This window comes from Coturnix japonica, chromosome 3 (genome assembly GCF_054131305.1).
Source record: "Coturnix japonica strain WE chromosome 3, WE-NBRP24, whole genome shotgun sequence".
Classification (NCBI taxonomy): Eukaryota; Metazoa; Chordata; class Aves; order Galliformes; family Phasianidae; genus Coturnix; species Coturnix japonica.
Window position 1 is genome coordinate 9,455,074 of NC_140665.1, and position 17,442 is coordinate 9,472,515.

A 17,442-nucleotide genomic window follows, 5' to 3' on the forward strand; every position below is an offset into this window, starting at 1 on the left:
TGAGTTCCCATGGCAGCACTTAAATCCATCTCCCTCCCCAGTTATAACTCACTAAAATAGGGGGAAAAGGGGGAGAAAAATAGTAAACATATATACATCACTTCATTAGATATGTCAAGCTGGACATGAGCCAGCAATTTGCCTTGCAGCCCAGAGAGCCAATGGCATCCAAAGCAGCACAGCCAGCAGGGTGAGGGAGCTGGTGAGGCCTCACCTGGAGCACTGCATCCAGATGTGGAGTACTCAGTACAGGAGAGATATGGAGCTGTTGGAGAGTGTCAGAGGAGGGATACAGAAATGATCCCAGAGATGGAACACCGCCCTGTGAGGAGAGGCTGGGAGCTGGGGCTGTGCAGAATGGAGAAGGCTCTAAAGTGACCTGATAGCAGCCTGTCAATATCTGAAGGAGGGCTATAAGAAGATAGGGGACAAACCCTTTAGCAGGGTGTGTTGTGACAGATCAAGGGGAAAAGGTTTCGTACTAAAGGAGGGGAGATTTAGATAGGACATAAGGAAGAAGGTTATTTTTTATTTTTATTTTTTTTTTTATTTTTTTAATATGATGATGGTGGTGAGGTTCTGGAACAGGCTGCCAAGAGAGGCAGTGAATGCTCCATCCCTGGAGACATTCAAGGTCAGGCTGAACCAGGCTCTGAGCAACATGATCAAGCTGTATGTGCCCCTGTTCATTGCAGGGAAGCTGGAGTGGATGGACCCTTAAGGGTCCCTGCCAGTTCAACTGGTTCTATGATCCTACGAGCTTAAGGCTACCAATGCCAGTCTTAAGCCATTGTTGACTTCAGAATGCCCCCAAACTCCTGCCCCATATTCACAGTCATGGTGCAACTGCAAACAAAGGGAAATCTTCTGCCAAAGCTTTATTTTATTTTATTATTTTCAGGAAGAAATTCAAATTTAATACTTCTCAAATGTTACAGAAGTTCTCCTCAGCTTCACTCCAAATTTCTAAGCCAAAGGGCTTTCTTTACATTTTCAGGAAAACTGGTTTGGTTTCTTAACTTGAAACTATTTGCTTACAAGCCTACTCCAAAGAATTTTCTCCTTTACAAGCAGTGTTTTCAGAGGCAGGCGCAAGAGAATCATGATGTTGTGGTGGAGCATCAGAATATTTCTAAGCCCGGCTCTCCCACAACTCCCTAACCAAGCTGTTGGATAAATACTTTTTATTTGCCTGTGATTTCAAGAAGCAGAAAAATATTGCATTGTTTCTCATACATAACCTAAATAGATGGCTGCAGCTTTGTGAAAACAATTCGTGCTCACAGTATTTTCTGCATCCCAACTGAGAGATCGGTGCAGAGCAACATTGAGTTCCTGGCTATAAGCAAAGAACCACTTCACTCAAGAGCTGAATTATCAATTTAAAGCAGCAAGATGAAAATGTAATCATCTACAAATACAAACGAAGCAACAGGTCTAGCCATTACATTTAACTCCCAATTATTTGCAGCTGCAAAAACATACAAACCATTTTTTTATTTTATTTTATTTTATTTTATTTTATTTTTTGCACACACAGTTTCATTTTTGACCCCTGAAAAAAAATCACTTCCTATGTTTTACCTGCTGCGCTGGGGGAGCTTTCCAAACCTCGGGCTACAGCAGATGCCTTCTTAACTGAACTGACCTGCATCAGATCATCCACAGAGAAAATCACTTCAAAAACTGCTTGGGGAAGCCGCATCTCTTTGGGTCTGACGGCCACTTCTAACATTATCTGACAACTGAAAACAAAGGGGAGCCACTCACGGGCACAAGTACCGGATGCTTATCACAACCACAAGTGGAAAACAAGAGCAAGCTAGTGTGAAACCTGCACGGTCTTTTTTAAAGGCGTGCCTTCAGTTAACTAGTCTTTACCAATTACTAGGCTTCACTGAATGGCAAGTAGTTAAGAATGAAAACAATGGCCCTAAAGTAGCCTGCTGCAGTTCCTATTTTGTTTGCTTTTTGTCTTGCTTCTGTCAGTTATTCATACCTAAGCGTTACTGTGTATTTGTATACAAAGTCCTGTTTTCAAGGCATTCCCATAGGGCCAAGCACAGCGTTTTGTAAGATCTGGTGAGAGCCGTAAGATCCCATCTGCCAAATCCAATAATGCTTCCAGGATTGGGCTGACAACCTCTCCTCCCTGAGCACCCCGGGGTATAGGGCTAGGGGATCCCAAGCCACAGGCAGGAAAACAGGTGGGCATGGAGTGGGGAGCTCTGAGCATGCACTGACCACCTCTGCACACTCTCAGATCCCCCATGTTTGCCTCCAAACAAAATCAGCCTTTAAAGCATTCAACCCAAACATGCAGCATCTCCAAGAAAATATAAACATCATGGCCTTGCATTTATCTTGGTGCATGACCACAGCTACATGTATTAGATAAAATGCTTAGTCTTAAACTGTAGAATGTAGGCTCACACTGTGTGCATTAAGAAATTCTCTATGTGTCTAGAGCCCAAGGAGACATGGGTTGGTTAACCCCAACAAATGGAGGCATGAAGAAGCCCCACCTTCACTAGGTCCATCTGCTCTGTACTTTTCTCTTTGCACTAGATGAATTAATGTGGCGTGGTAAAGTCTGTGTAGAAACTGTCCCACAAAGCAAATGCTTTCTGCAAACGCAACAGAAAATATCTTTTTGTGCCAGTGTGCCACTTGACTTGCCTGTTGTGCTTCCCTGAGCAGCACAGCCACCACCAAAACTAAACCTTGGTCTGCTGGAGCTGTCATCATTGCCTCTCCTCCAGCTTATCTTAAGCTCTCTTACTTTACAAATAATATTAGAACATAACCATCATGATTAAAATCCTTGATGCTATTACCAGCTACTATGGCACGATACCACTATCATTCCCTCAGCAGCACTGGATGTATTCAGGTTTTCAGGACGGTCTGTATTAGCGCATAACTTTTCTGTGGTAGCTCTTTCATGTCTTTGAATTGCAGGAGAAACATCAATAACTTCCAGCTAGACCAATATATTTTGGCTAGGAAGCAGTTTTTCCACATGTCAACGTAAGAAAATGAAAAGCAGATCCTCTATTTTGATGTCTTACTGGCTACTCTGTTATTCTAACTAATGAATGGAGCCGACAGCCTACATCTCCTTATAATTTACTTCTCATTTCTTTTAATTTATCAATGCAAAATAATTTAGCATAGAGTCATTAATTGAATTTTTGAGAGAGAAGCGTTATTAGATACGTTAAATTTCAACAATGTGGCTTCAAAACAGCTGTAGCCATGGATTTTTTTCTTAAGCCTTAATTGAACATCTGTGCACTTTAATTGATTAATTTGAACTAAATGCAAAGGAAAAAATAAAAGCAACAGTAGATATCATGAATGTAACGAATTTATTTTCGTTTCCCAAACTCCCTTAAATAACAACTTTATATGCATATCAGATTGCAAAAACAGCAGCATTAAGCAGCAGCAAGTTCACCCTACATTTCCAAGCACTACACAATATCATCTCATAAAACAGAAAGAACATATGAGAAAACATTTGCACACCCATTTGTGTACAGCGTACATGTGGTCTGTGGTGCTTTGTTTCTCCAAAGAGCAACTTTCCCAGACAGGTGGGAGGACAGAAAAGCTTTATTTCCCTCTGTATCCTGCTGTGTAGGCAGGACAGGAAGCCAGCTCCTGAACAGTGACCCAGCTGGACTTGTTCTGTAGCTTGTGCCCGAGCTAACATGGTGCCTATATATATATTACGACTTTAAAAAAAAAAAAAAAAAAAACCTTACCAAAACCAAATAATATTACCAAATAATAAAACAAATTACATTCCTTAAATATAGTTGTGAAAGTAACTTTGAAAAGAGATAGTAATGCAGAAACCAAAACGCTTACCAGAGTAAGCACACAGATCATTTCTATTGGACAGGGAGGTGGTGGTGTCACCGACTCTGGAGGTCTTCAAGGAACATTCAGACAATGTATTAAGGGACATGGATTAGTGAGAACTATTGGTGACAGGAGGATGGTTGGACTGGATGACCTTGTAAGTCTTACAAAGTTTTTAAAAACTTTTTAAAAAGTTATTAAAGTTTTAATAACCACATTTATGGGACATATAGTAGAGCTGCAAAGAACACGTAGGAAGCAAATAACTTATGCTATAGTCCCCCGATTTGTGCATTTTTCCACAGAGGCCTATTACTGCCCATACTTCACTAAAGCATTAATGTTTGTTTCTCAGTAAAACATTCCAGCTCCTTGTTCAAATTAAAGAAGGAAGAAGAAGAAGAAAAAAAGCTGTCAGTAAAAAATCACATTTTAAGATAGATTCAAGAAAGGAATACCATAACTCACAGCTCTCTTGTTGAATCAGGTAATCATAACTATTAGAGGTTATTTTGAAATACTTTTTTAGTGTTTTAGGACTATTAACGTCATGTTCAAATCACTCCAAGGCTTTTTGTTCTGTTAGTTGTTTTCCTTTTTTTTGTTTTTTTTCCTTGCTGTTGTTTTACTGTTCAGGGGGATGCAATGACTCATTGGCATATTTCCAGCACAAGATGCATTTGAATAATACATGACATGCCCTTTAGCTAGCATCACAATGCCAGATTTAAAACAAGGTAAGAAGTTTCTCCATATACACTCCCAGCGTTCAGCTGCTCATAATCTATAGCACTAACAATTCATCATCGAACCCAGAGACTTGCTGCCAACTTATCAAAGTGGCCACTGGATGCATATGATCTAGTCTGAGCATCTGGCTCTTCACTGCTCCTGACATTAGCACAAACAACAGAATCAGTGGACTATTGAATGCAATTACAGTAACCGAGACAGACAATAAAGATTGATAGCACCGTCTCTTTTTACATCACATACAGAACTAGTGGGGGTTAAAGCTTTGCCTTGAGCTGCCTTCATTTAACAATGATTGAAAATATGCAATTGTGATGGTAAAACACTGCAGCCTGTACCACTTCATTTACTGGACACATTATCAAATTAAATGAAAAGTGAACTGCCAAAAGCAACAGTTATTATATATTAATGATGAATATTTACTTAGCATTGTTCACAAATCACACAGAGAACAGAATCCTTCTTGTTATCTTCTTTGCAGGCTACAGATGAGTAGCTTAACATTTCTATGTTTACTCTAAATCTTCTGTCTACGAATCTCTAAACACAGGCATGTGCGATCGGTTTTGTGCCTATCCATGTGGTTACAAATGTGTAATTAATATAATGCTCCAGGAGTAAATGAATCCTAATTGCTGCAAGGATTCTTCACCTCAAGTCACAGTTGGTTTTATTGAAAGTACTTAACTAACCAGAGATACTAAAGGAAAGTAGTATTTTGTTTCCATCAGGCTTTGAACCGTGGGTCACATGGCATTCAACAATTTAGCAAGTGGAAAAATCCAGAAGCCCCCAGTGGACCAGATTCATCAAAGACACATCTCTTACAGAGTAATTCAAACAGTATTAGGTTACTGAATACTGAGAGAGCTAAAAAATATACAGTGCATTTAAACCACCCAGATCAGGAAAAGGAGTTATGCAAATAACATTGTCATCAGCTGTTTGGCTAAAAACTAACTCCTTGTTTTACAGAAGCCATGCTAATAACATAATTACCTCAAATTACATGCAATGTATGGCAATAGTCAAGCTAGTGAATGGCAGAACTGACAGCCTCTTGGTGGCTGTAGCCTATTTCCTATTGATCACTGTATGGCAAAAGAAGTGCCTTCTAATAAGATACAAACACCATAGTGCAACAGCAGGTAAAAGAGAAGGAAAACAGGCCCATCCCTTCCAACAACCACTGATGGTTCAAGAGGAGCACAATCTCTACCCAGAGCAATACTGCTCCCTCGACTGCTAACCCTTGAACGAGGGCGAGTCCATGCTCCATCCCTTCTGTTCACACAGGTGCACTGCTTGCACCTGAGATCCCTAGGTTATCCACACCTCCTCACCTGGTGCTCAGTCACAGGTTCAGGCTGTGACCTGGCAATTCCACCGCAACAGTTTCATACAAGAATGGTGTCATGCAAGAATTGATATCATAGAGAAATTTATAAAAAAAAATGTCTTTGCCACAAACTCAAACAGTAATAAGTCTACTGTCAGTTCCTTTAAAAAACTTCTGTTGATTTTAGATCAATCACAGTGAAGTAGCGGCTGTATAACCTGTGGTCCTGGTACTGCCTGGTTTGGGGTTACATGCAGAGCAAATGCAAACAGATGGTCTGTGTCATGCAACGATATCCATGCATCCACATTTTTTACTGTGCATGAGCACTGCTAGCTCCAAAAAAGCTCTCAAAGTAGGTACAAGTTGCTCTGCAGGAGCATGCTGAGCTAGCTTAGACTGAATGGCTAAGCTGAGAAGTTTTAATAAAAATAGGTATTTGGGATTTTTCCACCCTTTCCCTTATAGATCTGCATAGTAAAGTAAAGCCATTGACAAAGCACTCGCTAATACACATGAATTGTATCTTTCAAACATTTTTAAAGCAAACTGATTATATCCCAAGAATTTGATCTCATTTCTACAAATTGCTGATGTAAAGACAGTATGGACCAAATGTTATAAAAGAAGAAAAACAAGAGAAAAACATTTGTGTTTCTAGCTGCTAAGCCATAAAAGTGACAAACATCCAAGTATGCCACAATAGAAAACTGTGCGCTGATCCCACACGATAAATTGAAAAAAACAACATTTTGTATGGTGCTGTTTAACAATAGTGCAAAAATAACTGCCGGAAACTCTGCCTAAGGATGGCCCACAGACAGTTCTGGACGGGATGAGGCATCAATAGGGAAACTACAAGTAGAACAAATGAATTATCTGAAGCCTACTGCAAAAAGGAAACTGAGGACAATTCTGTCTTCAGATGACATTTATTATCATTCTCCTCTCGCCTTTTTAAGCACAAAACAGCTAAATTTAACACAATATTTTTTGAGAAACATGTGCATTTTATTATATTCGCATTTACTTGCTGGAAATATCATGAGAAACATTAGACTTTTTTTCCATCCGTGCCACTGTCTCCTCTTGAGTTTCTATATGAAGTAACAATAATCTGTTCCACAAAGCAGCAGAACTATTGAAGCCCATTTTTTACAGCCATATTTTGTCCTCCCACACCAACCATTACCTCTATCACAGAAAGGACAGCAAGAAAGGCTGTTGTGTGTCCCAGGATATGCATGCGTTGACTGATCAGCAAGCTGCTGACATGGGAGAGAGGACAGCGAATGAGTCCTGCCCATCTTCCCTCAGCGAGGTACCTGAGAGATGCCTGTCCTGTACTTACACGACAGCAGCTTCACAATTCTCAAAACACAGTTACTTCAAAACTCCTTTACAAACAGGTTTACAAATGCTGGAGTCACTGAAGGGAGACGTGCAGGCCCACGGGGTGAACCTCATCTCCTTAGAAAACTAGCTATGAGCTGTCATTGGGAAGGAGGTGGCTGCCTGCCTTCAGAGGAGGTAGGACATTCCTCCCAAATATTTTTTCAGGGACTAGAGAAAAAATTGCAGTGAGCTGAGAATTACAGGGGAAAGAAAGGAAAGGACAGAATTTCCTTTCCCAGAGTTAAAGATTTTGTCCCTGATATGACTGAAGTCTGAGATAAATCAGCGGCTCTACTCATCACTTAGGGAAGGGCATAGCCCCAACCCTGCACCACAAATGAACACGGTATCACTTTCAGAGAAAAGTAATTGCATCTCAGTTACAGGAATCAGAATCTGTAGATGTAGATAGATAGATCAATAAGGTGAATATAGATTCAGCTTTTCACAAATTTTGGTACACATTTCCACACTTCACCAGTGTATTTCAGTGAAGATACAGTCCAGCTGCATCGCATTCCAGAAAGAGAGGAATAATCAAGTCAGACACATTATATCATGGTGGACAGAGTGGGAAGAGATTCTGTTGTTAGAGACCTTTTCTAAAGTGCAGAGAAATTAAGCTTAGTTTTTTATCTCTCCATTTATTTTGCCATTCATATTGTGTCAAACACCAGCCACCAAATCAAAAATGAAGTGTCACTTATTCTCCTCAAATATCCATAAGAAAAGCCCCGACTCCCAAGCCACCCTTCTGCCCTCAAGTGTTCCTGTGACCTCAGCGACAGCCCCTCTGCAGAGAAAGGAGGGACACCAGAGCCACAAAGCTGTGTGGGATGACACCACCACCACATGCTTCCCCACCAGAGCTTAGTAACATCAAGCACATCCGAATTTTCATATCCCTATCAATAAATAAATATGCTCATTAATTTTAAAATATTGCCATATAACACATAGAATGGGTCACACAAACATAACAAATGAAAAAGGAACAAGAAAATATTCCAGCATGGAGAGTGCTTGAGAACTTAAACATACTGATCTAAGCACAGAAATGTGCTCTAAGCCAGTGCTCTTAAATCCCCCTCTGTATATTGACACAGACCTTTGCTGCAGCGTTGGACAAGAAACAGAACAGCTTGTCTGCCTCTGCAAGTCTACCTAAACAACACTCTAATTTATTTGTCCATTAAAATATACCACAGGTAATAATCCTTTATCCACAAATATCTCGAGTTCAGGGAAAAGAGCTTGTTTCAGCCAGTTTGACAGAGGCATGAAATAGGCAATATCATGCAAGATGAGAAATCTGAAAATGATATTTAATGTGGAATGGAAAAAGTGCTGTTATATAACACAAAAAGTCCGATGTAGTCATGCTTTAATATTTTCCCCAAACTAAATCATGTTATTCTGAGGCTACCTTCAGCATCATGCACTTTTGGTCAAGGAGTGATTTTGTTTCTTGCTATGTCACAAGAAGAAAAACAGCCTCAGTATGGAATAGGCAAAGTATGAACTTGCTTGATTCTGAAACTAGTTTTTCTCACTGCTGTTTTACTTTAAAAGTAGTTTATTTGAAGATAGCTTTTACGTACACACTTTTATAACCCAAAGTCTCAAAACCTGCTGTCACTTTCAGAGCAATTACACATTACGTATTCATTCTTTTTATTTCAGAGGACCATCTGTATATATTAAGTTACACATGTCCAATTACTTTGCAGGGATGCAGACTATGTTAAAGAAGTTCTTGAGATAAGAACACAGGATCTGGATCGTGCTGCTAGTACACCTCTGAGACCAAGCAGGATAATTGCTCATAGTGAGAAGAGTGTCGTGGCCATGCAGAGTGTGACTCAATGCCAACAAAAACCGGGGGAGAACACCTGTTCACTTAACCTCACGCCCCATCAAGGGACTTTTTTCACTTCCTTGTTTCTGCCACAACTGTCAGGTACCCGTTGTTCAAAATTACACTCACACATCATTTCACAAGCACCCATCTTCAGAAATTAACTGAATTAGAACTGTGCTTGGCTCTTCGTCAGAGGAGTGCATGTTCTGATTCTTGGTGGAACTGAACACCACAGCATCACCACTGGGCATCTAGAGCCTTACATCTCTCTTAGCGTACTGTGCTGAGAGGAATATGGCTTTTTTAATACTCTCTCCAGCACCCATTGGGAAGGACTATAAATGCACAAAGATCAGAGCCCTCCTCTGGAAATCTCTGCCCTTCTCTTCTGGCCTTAGAGGAAGCCTAGCACAACTGATCTTCTAACTCAGACACTTTGAACAAACACCTAAAGATAAGGAAACAAGTCAAGACCCTGGAAGAGAATCCAGTAAATGGGAACAGGTCTTTGGCAGCCTTGCTATGAGAGCTGGAGTAAAGCACTTGGCCTGTGTTTCAGCTCCCTATGTGTTTAATAGAAGGATAACATTACTGCCCTAACTCACAAGGGCACAATAAACACATTAATGATTATTATACCCTCTGAAAATATGGTAATGAAGGCTGTAAGTATAAGCACCATCATAAGAAACATTTCTGTGCACTTACTTTCACTTAGCAGTACTTTCCATACTTCAGAGCATCCTTAAACACATACAGATCTTAGGGTAGAACTTGGGGGGACACTCAGCCCAAACCCACCACAAACTTTGGAGCTGTTTCTGAGAAAGGCTCAGCTGCTGCACCTTTGTAGTAGCGTGGGATGCAGTCCTGCTTAGCAGGAATAGACTGTTGTCAGCAGAGGTCACTGATAGACACTGAGTATCCTTAAATGCTGAATTCCATCACTACTTCCATTCTCAGGCAGCTCCCCTTGGCATGACAAATGAGGACACAGGGGACACCAACCACAGTATGCAGAGACCACATGCGCTGCCTACCTGCACTCCCCAGCTGCAGCAGACAGGGGCACCATGCACCAGGACAGAGCCTGCCCTCTGGCACCATAAAACAGTGCAGTGAATGCCTTACAACTTTGCCATTTCCTGCACCCTGCACCACATCACAGCAGGGAGAACTACAATAAAACTGCTTTCCCTCTTTACTCATTTAACAGCAAAATCTCTAAAATCTTTAAAATCTCTTAAATTCCAACCCCCCCCCCCCCAGCCCTTCCCCTCCGTTCATATTGTGGCATGGAGTTAAATGCATCCCTTTTCTTCCCCCTCTGGTTCCTATTCCAGCCCCATCCTGAGGGCCCCTTCTCTGACTTAGAGAGCTGAAGGTCGCAGAATAAAGTGCTCCAAGTTATAGAGCACACACACTCAGACAGACAAGGAAAACCGCAAATACCGGACTGGTCAATACAGGGAACCACAAGATCAGGCACATAAAACTTGTGAAAAACAACTGATTTACAGGTAAATGAATAAACAGAGGAAACTTGTCTGGAGGCAAAGCAATAACGTGAGCGTTACCTTATCAATTCACAGCCTAGTCATTCACGTGAAAGATCTCTTCAAAGCAGCTGTTTCAGACTCTGGAAATTAAAGTAACAATAAAAATATAATTAAAACAAATACATACATCATTATTATTCTGGAAGGTCTCAAAATAAGAATTAACTAAAAGCCAGCTTCCCCTTAATGCAGCCCCACACCTACTCAGGACAGCACAGCCCTGCAGCAGAGGCACAGGGCCTTTAGAGAGCCCTACCCAGCCTAGCAAACACACAGGCAAAGCAGGCAGTTAGTTTACCAAGGAATAACTGCTTCTCCTCCCTACCCCTTCCCTAAAGATGGCAAAACATACATTATTTAAAAATTAAAGGCATTTAGAGTAATAGTCCTCTAAATGCAAAGTATTTATTTCTCCTTCCATCGTCGGTAGTTTATGGCGTTGTTCGAGTTGCTTTTGATTTTTGGTTTCTTCTTTTTTTTTTCCCCCCGCAGTTCACTTAGTGTTGGGCTTGTGCTGAACTCATCAATAAGAAATGAATTTTGGTAACTTTCAAAACCACTATATTATTTTTCCTTTTATTTGTAGGGAGTTTTTCTTCTCTCAGTGGTATTACTGCAATAAGTTAGTCATTATTTCTTTATGTTTTCCCTCCTTTCTTTAGTATTTCATTTCCCTTTACAGCACATCTCATGATCACAAAGAAAATAGAGACACTTATTTCTTTTAACAGTTGAAATTGCTGCAAGTGATTTAACTGTCATTTAATCTGATTCCTCTATTCTGTCTGTGGAGAAATATGTTTAATGTACTGGAAATTATGTTAATAAGAAAAAGCATTATCTCATTTAATGAAATAAATATACAAATATTTCAAAATAAAATAAAGAGGCAATCTTCACTGAGGAAAAAATGTCTCTTATGGTTTGCATAAAATAAACAAATGATAAAAATTAATGAATACATTGAAATACACTGACAAAAATTATGCCTAAACTCAAAAGGAAAAGAAAAACACAAACATACAAGGAGACAAAAGGGAAGGTGACTGAACCGCAGCTCACCAAATCAAACACTTCCTGAGACAACACGGAGGCAGGCAAAAAGGATCAGGGCAGAAATGATTGTTAAAAGTTATTTTATCGCCCAAGGCAAAACTTCATTTTCCCTTCTCAAAATGGGGTTGAAATAACATTTTTTTGTTTACTGACCGCAATTCTTTCATCCTTTAATTCTTTTTTGGTCCTTTGCCACAAAGTGTATTTAATCGATGGCCAAGGATCCAAACTCCTCTGATTTAGTTAATCATAACAGTCAGTAACTCCGTTTCCAGGTTTTTACATTACGAAGTATGTAACTACTAAGGTTAAGCAAATATTGTTAGTGGTGAGAGAAAAACTTGCAGCAATTATGTAATAAAAGCATGACCACTGCAACAGAAACACATAATTAGCGATTTAATTACAGGCATCAAAACAAACCAAAGATGTCAATAAAAAAATCTACTGCGACAAACTGATTTCATTTCCCTGTTCTGCAATTCTAGATCTTAATGCACTTCTTTATTGTTCCTTTTTTTCCTTTTTTTTTTTTTTTTTTTCCCAGAAAAGAAGCAGTGCAAAACAAAATCAGATGCTGGGTGCCATCCGTGATTGGTGGGGATTTGGTTTCCTTTTTCACAGGTGCCTTCCATGCAACCAGCAGCTCCCCTTCACAACCAGCAGCACAGACAAGGGTGCTGCATGGCAGGCAAGCCTCAGCCCATCGTCACAGCCTTCCCCAAGGCACTTTAATGCACTGTTTTCTCCCTTTGCTTTCCTCTTCTTGCAAATTGCTAGGGATCAGAACAGCTCCAGCTCAGATTGTCACATTCAACCCCATGTCAAAAGCACGTTCCCTACAATTAGCAGTTATACAGGAAAGCATCCGGACAGGTTTTGAATATCTCCACAGAACTCCACAACTTCTCTGGGCAGCCTGTTCCAGCGCTCTGTCCCACTGAGTTTTGCACCCGTGTTCCTGTTGCTCCCTCACATTCTATCTGAATGTGAAAAGAGCCCAGACACATCCTCTTAACACCCACCCTTTATATACTGATACGTATTGATAAGATCCCCACCTCAGTTTTCTCCAGGCTGAACAGTCCCATGTCTCTCAGCCTTTTCTCACACGGGAGATGCCCCAGGAACTGAAACACCTTAGTAGCCCTCTAATGGACTCTCTCCAACAAGGTTTGTATCATCAGCTTTGTATCATCAACAAAGTTGCTGAGGGTGGACTCTCTCTCAGCATCCAGGTTGTTGATGAAGGTGTTGAAGAGGGCTAGACCCAGCACCAACGCCTACACCTGGGGATCACCACTAGCTACAGTCCTCCAACTAGACTCTATGCCACTGATCACAATCCTCTAAGTTCTACCAGTCAGCCAGTTCTCAGGCTAGCTCACTGTCCACTCAATCTACCCCATACTTTCTCCTCTTACCTAGCAGGATATTATAGGAGATAGTGTCAAAGATTTTGCTGAAGTACAGGTATAAAACATCCACTGCTGTCTCCTCATCTATCCAGCCAATTGTGATAGTCTAGAAAGCTACCAGAATGGTCAAGCATGATTTCCCCTTGGTGAATCCATACTGACTACTCCTCATAATCTTCTTTTATTCCACCCTCCTCCTTTCCTAACTTACTTCAAGAGTTAAGAGATTCTTATCCTCCTGATAACAGGTTTTCCCTCATGGGAAAACTCCAGACATGCCACTATTTGCAGAGATCATCATCATGAGGTCCTACACCTGACTTACTGTGACTGGATGCCAAAGCTGCACCATATACACAATATACAAAGCAAATCACATACAGTGTTTGCTTGGAAGGGTAGACTGTAATTTATGTGAAAGAAGTAAGCTGTTTAAACATAAATTTAGAATCGCTAATACACATATATTATATACATAAAGCCCGACTCTATATCAATACCAGGATTTGTTTTTAATGATTTACTCTCTTTTTCTGCTAAGTTTCAATCCTACAGAAAATAACTCACTATAGCTTTCGTGATCAGGGTTTACAGAGATATTCAGAAGGGGATAACCCTCTAAATTCACAGCTTTACTTTTCTAATTCGAGGTTTACAGGGCATTTAAAAACAAAACCTAAAACCCATTGTATTTCTTTTATAACTAGAGTGAAGAATGTTCGGCAGTACAAATGAATTAGGAAATTACTCTCCTGCCGTGAAAAAACATTATGCTGTTAACATGCAGATATGCACTCAAAAAAACACTAATTCAATAAGATGAGAAAGTAGGAGGTTTAGTATAAAACCTTCTCAGCTTTACTAATGTGAATGTCAATAACTGACAGCGATAACTTGCCTATACAAAGATGCAATGCACCCTGAGAACCTGACTGCCAATGGCAGAGCACGTCTTTGCCTTGCAGCAGCAGTGGGCACACACCTCGCCAGGATTTATGGCATTTATGGGTGCCAAATCAGCACATGCCATGGCTCCCAGGGTCAGAGCTCTGGCAGAAGGACACCCAACATTGACCAGAAAGAGCCTACAGACCGGGGCAGGTTGTGGTCCACTGTCACCTCTGCTTGGTACCGCTTCCAGCAGCCTGAGTCCACCCCCAGAGTGCACCTACTTACACCCACAGCTTGTTAAAAAGTCATCATGGATAATCTCATCTATCCTGCTCTAGCAGTACTTAAGGGAACTGCATCAAAAGAATGAAGCGCAACAATTTTTGCTTGCGATTGCTTTGAGTGATCAGAAGTCTACTGACATGAGCAAAACATCTTGTCAAGCTGCAAAGGAAGAAAACCCCACAAAATCTTTACTTTGTTCTTGTAAGAAACAAAGTAAAATGCATTAAATTTGTGTAAAAGGCACACAACTCATCTACATGCTCTGCGTGAAACAAGTCTGACTTCTTACCCAAAATTTAGTAAGAAAAGTACCTGTTCTTAGAAGTGATCATCCTAATGCAAAATCTTGCTTATTTTTCAATCATTAAGCCCAAGCTTTAGAATGGACACCTGTTTTTCTTAAACTTTTATGGCTTTGGGTTTACTTTGGTGTTTTAATTAACGCGTTTGTATCTTCTGATTGCTGCTGCTTCTACTCTTAATAAGAAAAGGAGGGAACAGCAGACTCCTAAGATGGTATTCAGCAATAAATTTCACTACACAGGGTGGTTTTTTTTTCAAGTTTTTTTAATTGAACATCCTTATTACATTATTATCCTAATTTCAGCCATCTTGCACATTAAGCTTTTCTCCGTTTGAGGCTAAACATGGATGAACTCAAAATCAGGACTTACACCTTGTATCTGGAGAGCAGATCTAGAAATACAGCCCTTCTCTGCCCCTGCTGGAACTGAAGCTAAAATCTCTCCTTGGTGTACACAGTTTGGCTCAGCTGGAGTTGCAAAGGAACTTGCCACACCAGTGCCAACACAGACCACAAGCACACAGAAGAGATGCTTTGTGCCCCTTGCCCTAAGACAAAGCTGCTGGTTTGTTCTGCAGCTGTATGCGCAGCCACTTGCTTTTGTTATACCAGCAGCCCCTTTTGGCTCCTGCAGATTGAATACACCACTGCAACTGAGGCTGCGACATCAATACACAGATTGAAAGCTGGAAGTAAAAAGCTAATAGTGTCTTATGTACTTCTGAAATTTCTCCTGCCTCTTTTATGTAACTCCTTTAGCCTTTTATCAGCCTTTTTAAACATATTTGAATTTATTTGATTTTCACATTTTCTCCCTCTGTTCCTCTAATGAAAAGAATTAATTTATATACCTTTGAAGAGAGCTCTCTGCTTTCCCACAATGCAATAGACCATTCTTCCTCCAAATGGGAGTAATAATTTTGAACCTCAGTAATGTGCACAAACACTGAATCTAGAAAATCAAGCAGGTGCTGAAACCAAAAGATAGAAATGCATGTTTGAGCAGAAACACAGAATTTGAATATCTTTGAAATCTGTATCTCCTCACCAATTTTAATTCTTTTTTTTTCTTTTTTAAGTATTTCTAGAAGATGCACTGTTGCAAAATCCATTTTTCCACCTCTGCCTGCTCAGTGGAAATACACCACTAACCCAGCACCACTGAGAACTCACCAGAAGAACATAAGAACGGTAAATTTTAGATCAGGGGGAAAACTAATCCAGGCTGGGAATTAAACAGGGACTCAAAAACTTCATCCTTCAAGATTTCTACTCTTTTCTGTTTGTCTTTAAGCAATTGCAAGGGTGGTCAGCAGGTATTTGGTATACAGCACTGAGAATTCATGTTGCAGACGTAGCATCATCATGTACAAGAATGGCCCCCATTGCTGAAACCAGAGGAAACTAGCCACAGACTACATAGCACTCAAACACACTAGCAGAAGAGCATGAGTAGAGATAGGTGCTCTCAATTTGAGTAACACAGAGTTTGTGTTCTGCCAAATGGGCCTTTGTCCTTCCATATCATTATATCAAGTTGACCTGGGAAACCATCCACAAAATAATAAACAAAGACAAAACAAAAACAACCAGGAACAAGTAGCAATCATCGTGAATTACGCTGAAATTCACTAACTCACCACATTGGGATTAATTAGACATTCATCACATTGTTTTCCAGGTAGCCCCTTTTAAAGATCTATCCTTGAACGGAAAATAAGTAGGTTATGGAAACAGACACAATACCTATATTTAGGTAAGTCATCAGACATGTAAGTCTGCAGACCTGTAAGTGTCCCTGTTTCCAGTTTTTCATGAAACTCCAAAGTGTCTCATTTCTCATCAGCTCAGAAACTACCAGCAGGTAAGTTTACTTGAGCTATTTCTAGCATGTCTGTACATGATCATGCATTGCTAGAATCCAGTGAAAAACTGCCTACAAATACAATTTCACATTGTCAGACTTCAAAAGATGGTCTGTGGTCCTTCCAATCAAGTACCAAAGAAAGGCTAAGGCAGGTTCTCCTTACATTTATTTTTCTCCTTTTTCTGTTGGCTTCCATACTTGCAGCAACAGCCCAATGTCGGGCAATAAAATTAGAACATCAAAGATAGCCCAACTAGAAAGCAATTTATCACTGTAGTATTCCAGGATATAGAAATCCTATTCGTTAAATAAACATATTTCTTTAAAGTGTCAACATAACCAAGAAATTTGATCTTCTAGACAATATTCCAGGCTTGATGCATTTTTATTGCTCTCCAGTAATGAAGTTTTAACTCTTGATATATTCCTCCTATTTAACTGCCATTTCAACAAAAATAAAATGATCAATTTCCAAACTTGGTTCAGGCAGATCTATGACATTGTGCAGAAGAATGTGCCCACAGTTGTTCTTTCTGAAAGCACCCACGATTATGCTTCAACAGCAACGAATGGCAAGTGGAAGAATAAAGAATGTATTTAAATGCATAACAGAACCGAGGCTATAAATTCATTTTGCACTAGTTACACATGTAAATAAGGTGCACCAAGTAACTTTTTTCTATATTTGCAGTTTGTAAAGTGCTGGTATATATGTAAAGCTCCCATGTGGTGTAAATGGCATTGTTCTATTAACTTCAGTGAGTCGCCTGTATATACACTGTAGATTTAATGATGATAACTTCTATTCAAAGTTACAACTACAGAAAGAGATTTGAATGAA

General features: G+C 40.1%; 1 long non-coding RNA gene across 19 annotated transcripts in view; it reads right to left on the reverse strand.

The window, feature by feature from the left end:
* The window catches only part of LOC107310797 (uncharacterized), a 423,706-nt gene that overhangs the window by 255,822 nt on the left and 150,442 nt on the right, over positions 1–17,442 (reverse strand). For all 19 annotated transcript variants that reach the window (XR_014944413.1, XR_014944407.1, XR_014944419.1 and 16 more), the window contains one exon: positions 10,799–10,860. This is a non-coding gene — a long non-coding RNA (uncharacterized LOC107310797). The remainder of the gene's footprint in view (positions 1–10,798; positions 10,861–17,442) is intronic.